Source organism: Panthera tigris, assembly GCF_018350195.1.
Source record: "Panthera tigris isolate Pti1 chromosome A1 unlocalized genomic scaffold, P.tigris_Pti1_mat1.1 chrA1_random_Un_scaffold_58, whole genome shotgun sequence".
NCBI lineage: Eukaryota > Metazoa > Chordata > Mammalia > Carnivora > Felidae > Panthera > Panthera tigris.
Window position 1 is genome coordinate 192,781 of NW_024962143.1, and position 11,919 is coordinate 204,699.

The following is an 11,919-nucleotide window of genomic DNA, read 5'->3' on the forward strand; positions in this document are numbered from 1 at the left end:
AAGTGTTAGTATCCACAATATATAAAAAATTGATACAAGTCAACATCCCCCCCTCCAAAAAAGCCCAGTTCAAAATGAGCAGAAGACATAACCAGACATTTTTCCAAAGACAACATACAGATGGTCAACAGACACATGAAAAGATGCTCCCCAAAACTACAACGAGATACCACGTCACACCTGTCAGAATGGTTACACTCCAAGACACAAGAAGCAAGTGTTTGCGAGGATGTGGAGACAAAGGAAACCTCTTGCACTGTTGGTGGAAATGCAAATACGTGCAGCCCCTGTGGAAAACAGTATGGAGGTTCCTCAAAAAATTAAAAACAGAACTCTCCTATGATCCAGTAATTGCACTACTGGATACTACCCAAAAGAATACAAAAACACGAATTGCATGGGACACACGCACCCCTGTGTTTACTGCAGCATTATTTCCAATAGCCAGCACAAGTGTCCATTGACAAATGAGTGAACGAAGTTGTCCTGTATGTATGTATGTGTGTGTGTATGCGTAATCCATACACACACACACACACACACACACACACACACACACACACTGGAATATTCCTGAGCCATGAATCAATGAAATCTTGCCATTTGCAATCACCTGGATGGAACCCGAGAGTAGTATGGTAAGCAAATTCAGGGAAAGAGAAATACCATATGATTTTACTCATGTAGCACTTAAGAAACAACAATTGATCAGAGGGAGAAAAAAAAGGGAGAGACAAACCAAGAAATAGGCTCTTAACTGCAGAGAACAAACAGATGGTTCCCAGAGAGGAGGTGAGTGGTGGGAGTGGTGAAAGAGGTGATGGGGATGAAGGAGTTCACTTGTCATGATGAGCACGGGGTGAGTATGTAGTTGGTGAATCACTATATTAATAAACTAAAATAACCCTGGATGTTACTATTACTGGAATTAAAATAAAACTTAATGAAAAAGCCAGAGGCCACCTTTAATTATACCAAGAAATTTTGTTTAATAAACAGATAGCTGAACTTTCACTTAATTTTTGAAATTTTGTTTTTAAATAAATGAACATGTTTTTGTTGTATATTTTTGCTCTAAAGGCTTTCAGACAAACCTGGTCCTGATGATTCATGGTCTACATCAGCTAGCCAAGACTTAGATTTTGGTACCAAGGTAAAGTACCCTCCTGTGAAACTCACTTTCCTGCTCTGAATTGAGTTTTCTCCCTTATTTACTCTGAAAATTTAAGAGGAGACTGTGTATCATCATTTTATGTGTGTCATGGAAAGTTAGCAAGAACAAACCACTTTACAGATACATGACGCGTTGAATGTTTTGTTTTGTTTTGTTGTACTTTGGTAAATCCTACAGGTGGAGGCTGATAAAAGAATGGGCTGGAAAATATATAATGACCGTCAAATTATATTGGGAAATGCTTTCCCATAATGGAGGAAATATGACATTTGGTTAAGGATAAGGATTCTTACTGTGATAGTAACATGACTGATAATACTCATGCCTAAATGAAATCTTATTGGGTCCAAGTATCTATTGTAGGTTGCCCCCACCCCGGGCAAGTTTTATTTTGGTGAGATACAGGATTTTCCTTTGGCTCTATCCTTTGTTCTACATTTAGACTAAAATAATATTAGAAAATGTAGAAAGTTAAATGTTTACATTATTTCTCAACATTTACCTCACAAAGGTGTTTCCCTGTAGTTTTGAAATAACTCCACGAAGAGTAAGTTAAAATTGTGCATCTCCCTGCAGGATACGTATTTTGCTGAAAAGAGTAGCTCTATGAGCAGAGGCTCTTCATAGCCAAGTTGTCAAATTTCTAATTTCAGAAGTCTTTCCTATTCTAGCTTTTAAAAATATCTCCTCCTAGTTCTTGTGTCAGATTCTAAAATTTAAAGTTTCAGACATCTAATATTTATTTAAATATTCATTTCAAAACCCCTAAATCATTATAAGCTACTGGAGGTTAGGAAACATACTTGTTTGACTTCTGGAGCTCCTAGAATAAAGTCTTGCTTGGAAGAAGCAATGTCAGTTTTTTAATGCGAATAAATGAGTAGGGAAATGGAATTCCGTAGAATGGAGTTTGAAAAGCAATGAAATACGCATGACATATCACAATTAAATATGTGAATTTAAAAAGCCAGGCTTCAGTTTATATTCCGTTTTAGTGTTTAATACGTAAAAACTCAAATGAATTCTATTGAGATAATCAGGAGTTACATACGGAAGAAGTTTACAGTATATTCTTAGTGTCCTCCCAATGTGAGCTTAGAATTGCAGAGAAAAATCCTCAGCCTTTGTTTGTGTAACCCCATCTGTGTCCCATTACATACATCCTTTGAAGGTTCCCATTTCTTCCTAGAATTCTCATTCCCAATTCTTTTTCCATAGTGAAAGTTGATGTGTTAAGAACCTTTCTTTTTCCGTTCTTTTGTTAGTCTAGTAATAATTCATAGCTTTTTGGAAGGGATAGATGCCAGGAATTGAACATTTTTTTATAGTGAAAAAACTTACATTCTTTATTACAGTATTTGTAAGCAGATAACTGTAGAGTGATAAAAGTCAGTATTATTAGAGACATACTGTGAATCAAAGCCTCTGTTTTATGTATAGTTTTTATATATATATATATATATATATATATATATATATATATATATATATATATATATATCTTTAAAAGGTTTAAAAAAGACTATTGTTCATAGTATATTCCCAATGCTACTTGTGTACCCGTTAAAAAGTGTATGTTGTTTCCACTTAACTTATTTTGCTCACATTTCTCCTTTTCTCCCTTGTGTTAATCTCATGCTTGATTGATTGCTCATGTTTTATTTTTTTTCCTTTTTCCTCTTCTCCCCCCATGGTTTTTAAGTTATTTTTGATGTTTTTTAAAGTTTATTTATTTTGGAGGGAGAGAGAGAGACAGAGTGCAAGCAGGTTAGGGGCAGAGACAGAGGGAGACACAGAATCCAAAGCAGGCTCCAGGCTCCCAGCTGTCAACACAGAGCTCAATATGGGTCTCAAACCCACAAACCGTGAGATCATGACTCATGAGCTGAAGTTGGACGCTGAACTGACTGAGCCACCTACGTGTTCCCCCCACCATGCTTTTTTTTTTTTCATGGTTTACCCCTACCCTAATATTTCCTTGCAGAAAACATTTCTTTAGTGTCTGTTCTTTTAGTACATCACTTTCTGTCAACTCTGTTGTCGACATATAGGTTATGGAATTCTACTGTCTGTGTGTGGTTTCATCCATGACTTATTGCCCCACAAGGTTTATTACTCTTTTTTCCTCTTTCTTGGAAGGAGCTGAGCTAAATGTTTTTGTAATGTTTGTTTTTCTCCTGGAAAGGAAGGGAGAGAGAGAGAGAATGAGCAAGTGCTAGTAGGGAGGGGCAGAGAGGGAAGGAGGGAATCTCAAGCAGGTACTGCACTGTCAGCACAGAGTCTGTTGTGTGGCTTGAACCCAACTAACAGTGAGTTCATGACCTCAGCTGAAATCAAAAGTGGGTCACCTAACTGACTGAGCCACCCAGGCGTCCCAGAAGGAGCTACATTTGAACAGTCATATTTTCTTTAGTGTTTTGAGAAACAGAAGCCACTTAAACTGTTTGCAATTCCAACTTACCGACATAAGATACCACTGAAGAGTAAGTTTGTATATTTACTCTCACAAGAGATACTTCATGCCAGTCTAAATCATGCAAACACTTCACAAGATAACATATTTAAATTTCTTAGTGTTAGTTTTTCAACATGCTTTCAATTACCTAGGGTTCAATGTTTATCTGAGATTACTTTGGTAAAGCATTTACCCGATATTAATCAGTTACAGGTACGGCGAGTAACATTTTGAGACTACCTATGAGATGTCTTGTAATCCTCACCATATGAAAAAATGGAGACTGGTAATAAATAGTAAATGGCATAACTGAGATGTGAATCTACATTTGAATGATTCCAAAGCCTGTGTTCCCTGTGTAATGGTGCTCATTTGGTAATGGTGAATATTACAATGATTTTATTGAATTGGATTCTTATAATCCTTAAAGCTATTAATTCTATTCTAGAATGTCCCGAAACCACGTGTAGCAAAGCTACTGCATTCTTCTTGGCAATTCATTAAAAACGGTAAGCTATTGGAAGACTTATATGATTCACTAATTCTTGTCCATTCTTGTGTTATTCACTAATTTGAAGTTACAGATATTTTCATGTCCTCTTTACTTTGTTTTCTACTAAGTGAGAGCAAAACGCGGCACTGTGAAACCAGAAGGTGGAACTTTATCTGTGGACAACAATCCTGATTCTGAAAATTAATATATGGCTGAAACTCTTTCCAAAACACCAGCCAGAGTTTATGGTGATCGTCTTCCTGTTTTACCATCATCTAAATCTCTTCTGAAGCCTTCTTTCAAGACGTTAGCTGTCCTTGGTCTTGCAAAGGTAAGTTGTTTTGTTTTATACTGCCCCCACCCCATACCATCCTCTTGCTCCTTATAATGATGAAAAGAATCTTAAGAATAAATGGAAGTCCTCAAGATCATAATAGAAATCAGTGTAATGACAACAGAGAGGAAGGTACAGGATTGACATTTAGAAAGTTTGGTGGGAGTAGACAATTCTCGGGTATGCCTTTATGGAAGCAAAGAAGGAGAAGGCAGCTGGAAAGAATAGCTCAATGCATATGAAGATGGGGAGGGGGGTGAAAGGGAAGAATTCATTTTAGAGGGGCGAGAGGAACTTAAAGTATGAAGAGTTGAGAGAAAGTATCATAAAATCACAGCAGCAATAGTGGTATTAAGGCAGAGCAGATGCTCTTTAAATTATAAAATGTGGGAGGAAATATTTTAAGTGCAAATTAAGAAAAAAAAAAGCCAGGTAACAAAAAAAAAATGCTTAGACTGTTCTGAATAACTTACAGCTGATTTCTGTGAAGAACTGGAAGAAATTTTTGCCCTTATGTTTCAGTTTAATAAAGGTGATATCCTAGATTCAGTTTAGCAAAACCTGTGTTTCTAAGGAATGCAAAGTGAAATCTGTTTTAGGCCATACCAGGTTGATTGTGAATTTTCAATTTTTGGCTATTGTCTTTTTGGGGGTTCTAAGGTAACTTAGTGTGTGGTATAATCTTGGTATATTTTAGGTCTTTTTGAGTAGAAAGAGAGGAAATAAACATTTATTCTTTTCATTAAGTAAAATTTCTGGTGATGTAAATAAGGTTCTTTATCCGTGAAATGAAAAACTAAATTTGAAGCTGCAACACTGAGTTTGTTTGTTTTTTTTTTTGTTTTTAGCTTATTTATTTATTTTGAGAGAGAGAGCAAGCAGGGTAGGGACAGGAAGAGAGGGTAGAGACATAGAGAATCCCAAACAGGCTCTTCATTGTCAGCACAGAGCTCGACGCATAGCTCAGACTCACAAACCGGTTTACGAGATGATGACCTGAGCCCAAATCAAGATGCTTAACTGCCTGAGCCACCCAGGTGCCACTTAAGCTGACACACTCTGAAAAAATATATATATAAAATAGGTTTTCTGCATTCTGAATTATCTTTTTTTAATTTTAAGTTTTCAACTGTTTATCTATTTTGAGAGAGAGAGAGAGAGATTGAGAGAGAGGCAGAGAGAGAGAGTGAGCAGAGGCAGAGAGAGAGAGAGAGAGAGAGAGAGAGAGAGAGAATCCTAAGCAGGCTCTGTGCTGCTAGTGTCAAACCTGACACAGAGCTTGAATAACCTGAGCCAAAATCAAGTTGGACGCTTAACCAGCTGAGCCACCCAGGTGCCACTCTTTTTTTAATAGTATCTGCATAGAATAGACACACGCACACATACCAAATGAATGAACTCAACATGTATAAATTTTTGTCTAATATGAACTCTTTGTCATGACAGAATCATAAGGCAGGAAAGGTTTCCAAGAAAGTATGCAAAATTCTTTGTAGGAGATGATTTTTACTTTTTTGAAGATTTCCGACAATAGATACATTTTTAAAACAATATTTATTTATTTTTGAGAGAGATGGAGCATGAGCGGGGGAAGGGCAGATAGAGAGGGAGACACAGAATCTGAAGCAGGCTTCAGGCTCTGAGCTGTCAGCACAGAGCCTGACACGCGGGGCTCGAGCTCAGGAACCATGCGATCAAGACCTGAGCTGAAGTCAGATGCTTAGCTGACTGAGTCCCCCAGGCACCCCAAGATACATTTTATATTATTCAGGGGAAACTTTAGTATTCATAGTTTTTCAATTTAGCATGTAAATTCTTTCATGTCTAAAACTGAGAAAGACTGCTGAGTAGATTTTTTTTTTAGTCCCTTTCTTCTTTCTTCCTGGGAATGTTCAGTCCTGCTTGATAATCACACATGTATTTGAAGACTTTAAAATCTTCAAATTGGATGATCATAAACATATTAGTTGCTTAATGCTAGATTCCTTCTCGGGTCCTTAACTACCTTCCAATATGGTGTAGATAGGAAATTAGAGCTCTTCATATGCTCTTCCCAGTGGAATAATAAAACTATATGAAATTTTAAATCGGTTTTTATATTTTTATTAGACTTCATGGTAGTTCTGGAAAATGGCTCAAAATTCTGTAATCCTGTATTTCTCTTCTATACTTTAAATCTTGTGCCTTAAGATTAATATTTTTGTTTGTTTTACTATTTTTTTTAATGTTGATTCTTGAGAGAGAGTGAGGGAGCATATGAATCGCAAGCCGACTCCATGCTTCGTGTGGACCTGACGCAGGGGTTGATCCCACGGCCTTGGGATCATGACTCGAGCTGAAACTAAGAGTTGGACGCCCAACTGACTGAGACACCCAGGTGTCCCAAGATTAATTTTTAAAAGCAGTATTCATATAAAATCCTGAATTAGTGTTTCACAGTTAAAACATTTTATGACTCTTAATGCCATTCATTACAGAAATGAATATTTGTCTATATTAGTAAAAGCATATTTTACATCCTTAAAACTAATGTTGAAATATAGAGTTGAAATCTTGAATCTCATGTTTTTTTCCCCCTGCATTTGTTATTGTATTATTTTTACTCTTTAAAAATGTTTTTAGTGTTTGTTTATTTTTGAGAGAGAGAAAGTGAGGGAGAAGGGGAGGGGTAGGGAGAGGGGGACAGAGGATCCAAAGCAGGCTCTGTGCTGACAGCAGAGAGCCTAATGGGGGCTTGAACTCATGAACCAAGAGCTCATGACGTGAGCCAAATTCAGAGACTTCACTGACTGAGCCACCCAGGCACCCCTCCCCTGTTTTCATTATTATTCTTTATTTATTCTTTATTTTTATTATTTGACAATTTAGTGTCCAGTTATGTAATATATAGTGTGTACAGTGTAGTTTTGGCTTCGGGAGTAGATTCCTGTGATTCATCACTTCTGGATAACCCCAAGGCTCATTCCATCATGTGCCCTTCTCAATGCCCACCATCCCTTTTTTCCACCCATTTAACTCCCCATCCCCATCAACCCTCAGCTTGTTCTCTCTTTTAACAGCGTCATATGGTTTGCCTCCCTCTAGGTATTTGTAACTATTTTTTCTTTCCCTTCCCCTATGGTCTTGTGTGAAGTTTTCAAATTCCACATATGAGTGAAAACATACGATATCTTTCTCTTGACCGACTTATTTCACTTAGCATCATACCTTCCAGTTGCTTCCACAGTGTTGCAAATGGCAAGATTCCATTCTTTTTCATCGCTGAGTCGTATTATTCCATTGTATATAGACCACCACCTTTTCTTTAGCCATTCATGAGTTGATGGACATTTAGGCTCTTTCCATAATGTGGCAATTGTTGATAGAACTGCTATCAACTCTGGGGTACATGTGCCCTTACAAATCAGCACTCCTGTATCCTTTGGATAAATGCCTAATAGTGCTGTTGCTGGGTTGTAGGGTAATTCTATTTTTAATTTTTTGAGGAACCTCCACACTGTTTTCCAGAGCGGCTGCACCAGTTTGCATTGCCACCAACAGTGCAAGAGGGTTCCCGTTTCACCACATCCTCGCCAACATCTGTTATTTCCGGAGTTGTGAATGTCACCACCAGACTCTGACCGATTGAGGTGGTATCCCAGTGGGGTTTGATTTGTATTTTCTGGATGATGCGTGATGTTGAGCATCTTTGCATGTGTCCGTTGGTCATCTGGATGTCTCCTTTGGAAAAGTGTCTATTCACGTCCTCTGCCCCTTTCTTCGCTTACTTGGTTTTCAGGTGTTGAGTTTGGCAAGTTCTTTATAGACTTTTTTATCCTAACCCTTTATGTGATATGCCATTTGCAAATACATATCTTCTCCCATTCCGTCGGTTGCCTTTAAGGTTTGTTGATTGTTGCCTTTGCTGTGTGGCAGCTTAGTATCTTGATGAGGTCCCAAAAGTTCACTTTTGCTTTTATTTCCCTTGCCTCTGAAAGTAAGTAAGTAATTGGAGCCTTTGGCTCAAGTAAGTAATTGCTGCAGCAGAGGTCAGAGAGGTGGTTGCCTGTTTTCTCCTCTAGGATTTTGATGGTTTCCTGTCTCACGGTTAGCTTTTTCATGCATTGGAGTTTATGTTTGTGTAAGGTGTAAGAAAATGGTCCAGGTTCACTCTTGTGCATGTTGCTGTCCAGTTCTCCCAGCACCATTAGCTAAAGAGACTGTCTTTTTTGCATTGGCTACTCTTTCCTGCTTTGTTGGAGCTTAGTTGGCCACACATCTGTGGGCCCATTTCTGGGTTCTCTGTTCTATTCGATTGGCCTCTGTGCTTGTTTGGAGCTAATACCGTGCGTTTGAGGAGTCCAGCTTTGTAGTTCAGGCTAAAGTCCGGGATTGTGGTGCCTCCCCAACTCTGGTTTTCTTTTTCAACCTTACTTTGGTTGTTCTCGATCTTTTGTGGTTCTCTCAAAGTTTAGGATTGTTTGTTCTAGTTCTGTGAAGAATGCTGCTGTTATTTTGATTGGGATTGCATTGAATGTACAGATTGCTTTGGGTAGTATTGACATTTTAACAATGATTGTTCTTGCAACCCATGAGCGTGGAATATTTTCCAGGTTCTTTGTGTGTTCTTCAGTTTCTTTCATAAGTTGTCTATAGTTTTCAGCATACAGATCTTTTACCTCTTTGGTTAGGTTTAATGCTAGGTATTTTATGATTTGGTGCAGTGGTAAATGGGATCGATTCCTTGATATCTCTTTCTAATGCTTCATGATTGGTGTATAGACATGCAAACGATTTGGGTGCATTGATTTTTTATCCTGCAGCTTTGCTGAATGCATGTATCCATTCTAGCAGTGTTTTTGGCGGAGGCTTTCAGGATGTCCACATAGAGTATCGTGTCGTCTGTAAACTGTGAAAGTTTGACCTCTTTGCCAACTTGGATGCCTTTTATTTCATTTTGTTGTGTGATGTCTAATGCTAGGACCTCCAACATCATATTAAACAACAGTGGTGAGAGTAGAAATCCCTTCGTGTTCCTGATCTCAGGGGAAAAGCTCTCAGTGTTTCTCCATGGAGGAGGCTCTTAGCTGTGGGCCGTTCATATGTGGCTTTTAGGGTTTGAAGGTCTATTCCTTCTATCCGACTTTCTTGAGGGTTGTATTAAGAAAGGGTGCTGTATTTTGTCAAATGCTTTTTCTGCATCTATTGACAGGATCATATGGTTCTTATCCTTTCTTCTCTTCATGGGATGTGTCATGTTGATTGATTTGTGAATATTGAACCAGCCCTGCCGCCCAGGAATGAATCACACTTGATCCTGGCGAATCATTCTCTTAATATACCGTTGCATTGTGTTTGCTAGTATCTTGTTGAGAAGAAGAAGAAGGATTAACTCTGCTTTAAATGTCTGGTAGGATTCCCCTGGGAAGCCATCCTGCCCAGGACTCTTATTTGTTGGGAGATTTTTAATAACTGATTGAATGTCTTCATGGGTTATGGGTCTCTTCACGTTTTCTATTTCTTCCCGTTTGGCTTTTGGTAGTGTGTGGGTGTCTAGGAATTTGTCCATGTCTTCCAGGTTGTCCAGGTTGTTGGCATATACTTTTTCATAGTATCCTCGGATTCTTATTGTATTTCTGTTGGGTTGGTTGTGATCTCTCGTCTTTCATTTGTGATTTTATCTGTTTGGGCCTCTCTTTCTTCTTTTTGAGAAGTGTGGCAAGGGTGTTATCAATTTTGTTTATTTAAAAAAAAACATCTCTTAGATTCACTGATGTGTGAAACCTTGTTTTTGGATTCTATAGGATTTATTTCTGCTCTACTCTTTTTTGTTTCCCTTCTTCTGCTGACGTAGGGCTTTCTTTGCTGCTGTGTTTCTAGTTCGTTTAGGAGTGAAGTTAGTTTCTGTATTTGGGACCATCCTTGCTTCTGGAGATAGGCCTGGATTACAATGTATTTTCCTCTAAGGACTGCCTTTGCTGCATCCCAAAGGGTTTGGTTTGCGTATTTTCATTTTCATTTGCTTCCATATGGTTTTTAATTTCTTCCTTAATCGCCTGGTGGACCCATTCTTTCTTGAGTAGGAAGTTCTGTAACCTCCATGCATTTGGAGGCTTTCCAATTTTTGTTCTTGTGGTTGATTCCAAGTGTCTGAGCGTTGTGATCTGAAAATATGCATGGTATGATCTCAGTCCTTTTATATTTGTGGAGGGCTGTTTTGTGACCCAGGATGTGATCTATATTGGAGAATGTTCTATGTGTACTTAAGAAGAATGTGCATTCTACTGCTGTTGGATGAAAAGATCTCAATATATCGGTGTTGATATCCATGTATATAAATGTATATATTAAGGCCAATATATATCTATGTATATCTGAATACATCTGGTCCAATGACACATTGGATCTGTGTTTCCTTACTGATTTTCTGCCTTGATGATGCGCCTATTGCCATGAGTGGCGTCTTAAAGTCGTCTACAATCATGGTATTTGTATGTATACATTTATTCATGTCTGTGATTAATCGATTCATATATGTGGGCCTTTCACTTTGGGGACATAACCATTTGCAATTGTTAGCTCCTCTTGATGGATAGACCCCTTAATTATGATCCAATGCCCTTCTGAATCTGTTACTACAGTCTTTGGTTTAAAATCTAGTCTGTCTGATGGAAGTATGGCGACTTCAGCTTTCTTTTGACTTCTAGTAGCATGATAGGTGGTTCCCCATACCTTCACTTTGAATCTGGAAGTGTCCTGGGGTCTAACATCAGTGTCTTGTTGACAGCATATAGATGGATCTTGTTCTTTGGTTTTGTTTTGTGTTTTATCCATTCTGATTCCCTGTGTCTTTTGATTGGGGCATTGAGTCTATTCACACTCAGAGTGATGAGTTAAAGATATGGATTTAGTGTCATTGTATTATCTGAAGGTTTCATGCTTTTGGTGAGGCCTCTGGTCCTTTGTAGTCTCTGCTGCTTTCCACTCACAGAGTCTCCCCTTAGGGTCTCCTGCAGGGCTGGTTTAGTGGTCATGAACTCCATTAGGTTTTGTTTGTCTTGGAAAGCCTTTCTGTCATTTTCTATTCTAAATGAGAGCCTTGCTGGGGAAAGGATTCTTTGCCGCATGTGTTCCCATTTATCACATTGAGTGTTTCCTACCCCTCCCTTCTGCCCTGCCAAGTTTCATTGGATAGGGCTGCTGCTACCCTTCTGTGTCTTCCCTTGTCGATTAAGACCTGTTTGTCCCTAGCTGCTTTCAGAATTCTCTCTTTATCTTTGTATTTTTCCAGTTTCGTTTTGACATGTCGTGGTGTTGACCTGGTTTTGTTGATTTGGAAGGGAATTCTCTGTGCTGCCAGTACTTGGATGCCTGTTTCCTTCCCCAGATGAGGGAAGTCCTCAGCTACTTTGTATCTTTTCCTATAACTGGAACCTCACAATAGATGCCTTTGTGTCTGCCCACACATTCTAAGATGGGACAGA

The 11,919-nt window shown here is 38.5% G+C and overlaps 1 pseudogene; it reads left to right on the forward strand.

Annotated features, from left to right (window-relative positions):
- The first annotated feature begins 4,075 nt into the window (after positions 1-4,075).
- LOC102960698 overlaps positions 4,076-11,919 on the forward strand; it is a 50,341-nt pseudogene continuing 42,497 nt past the window's right edge.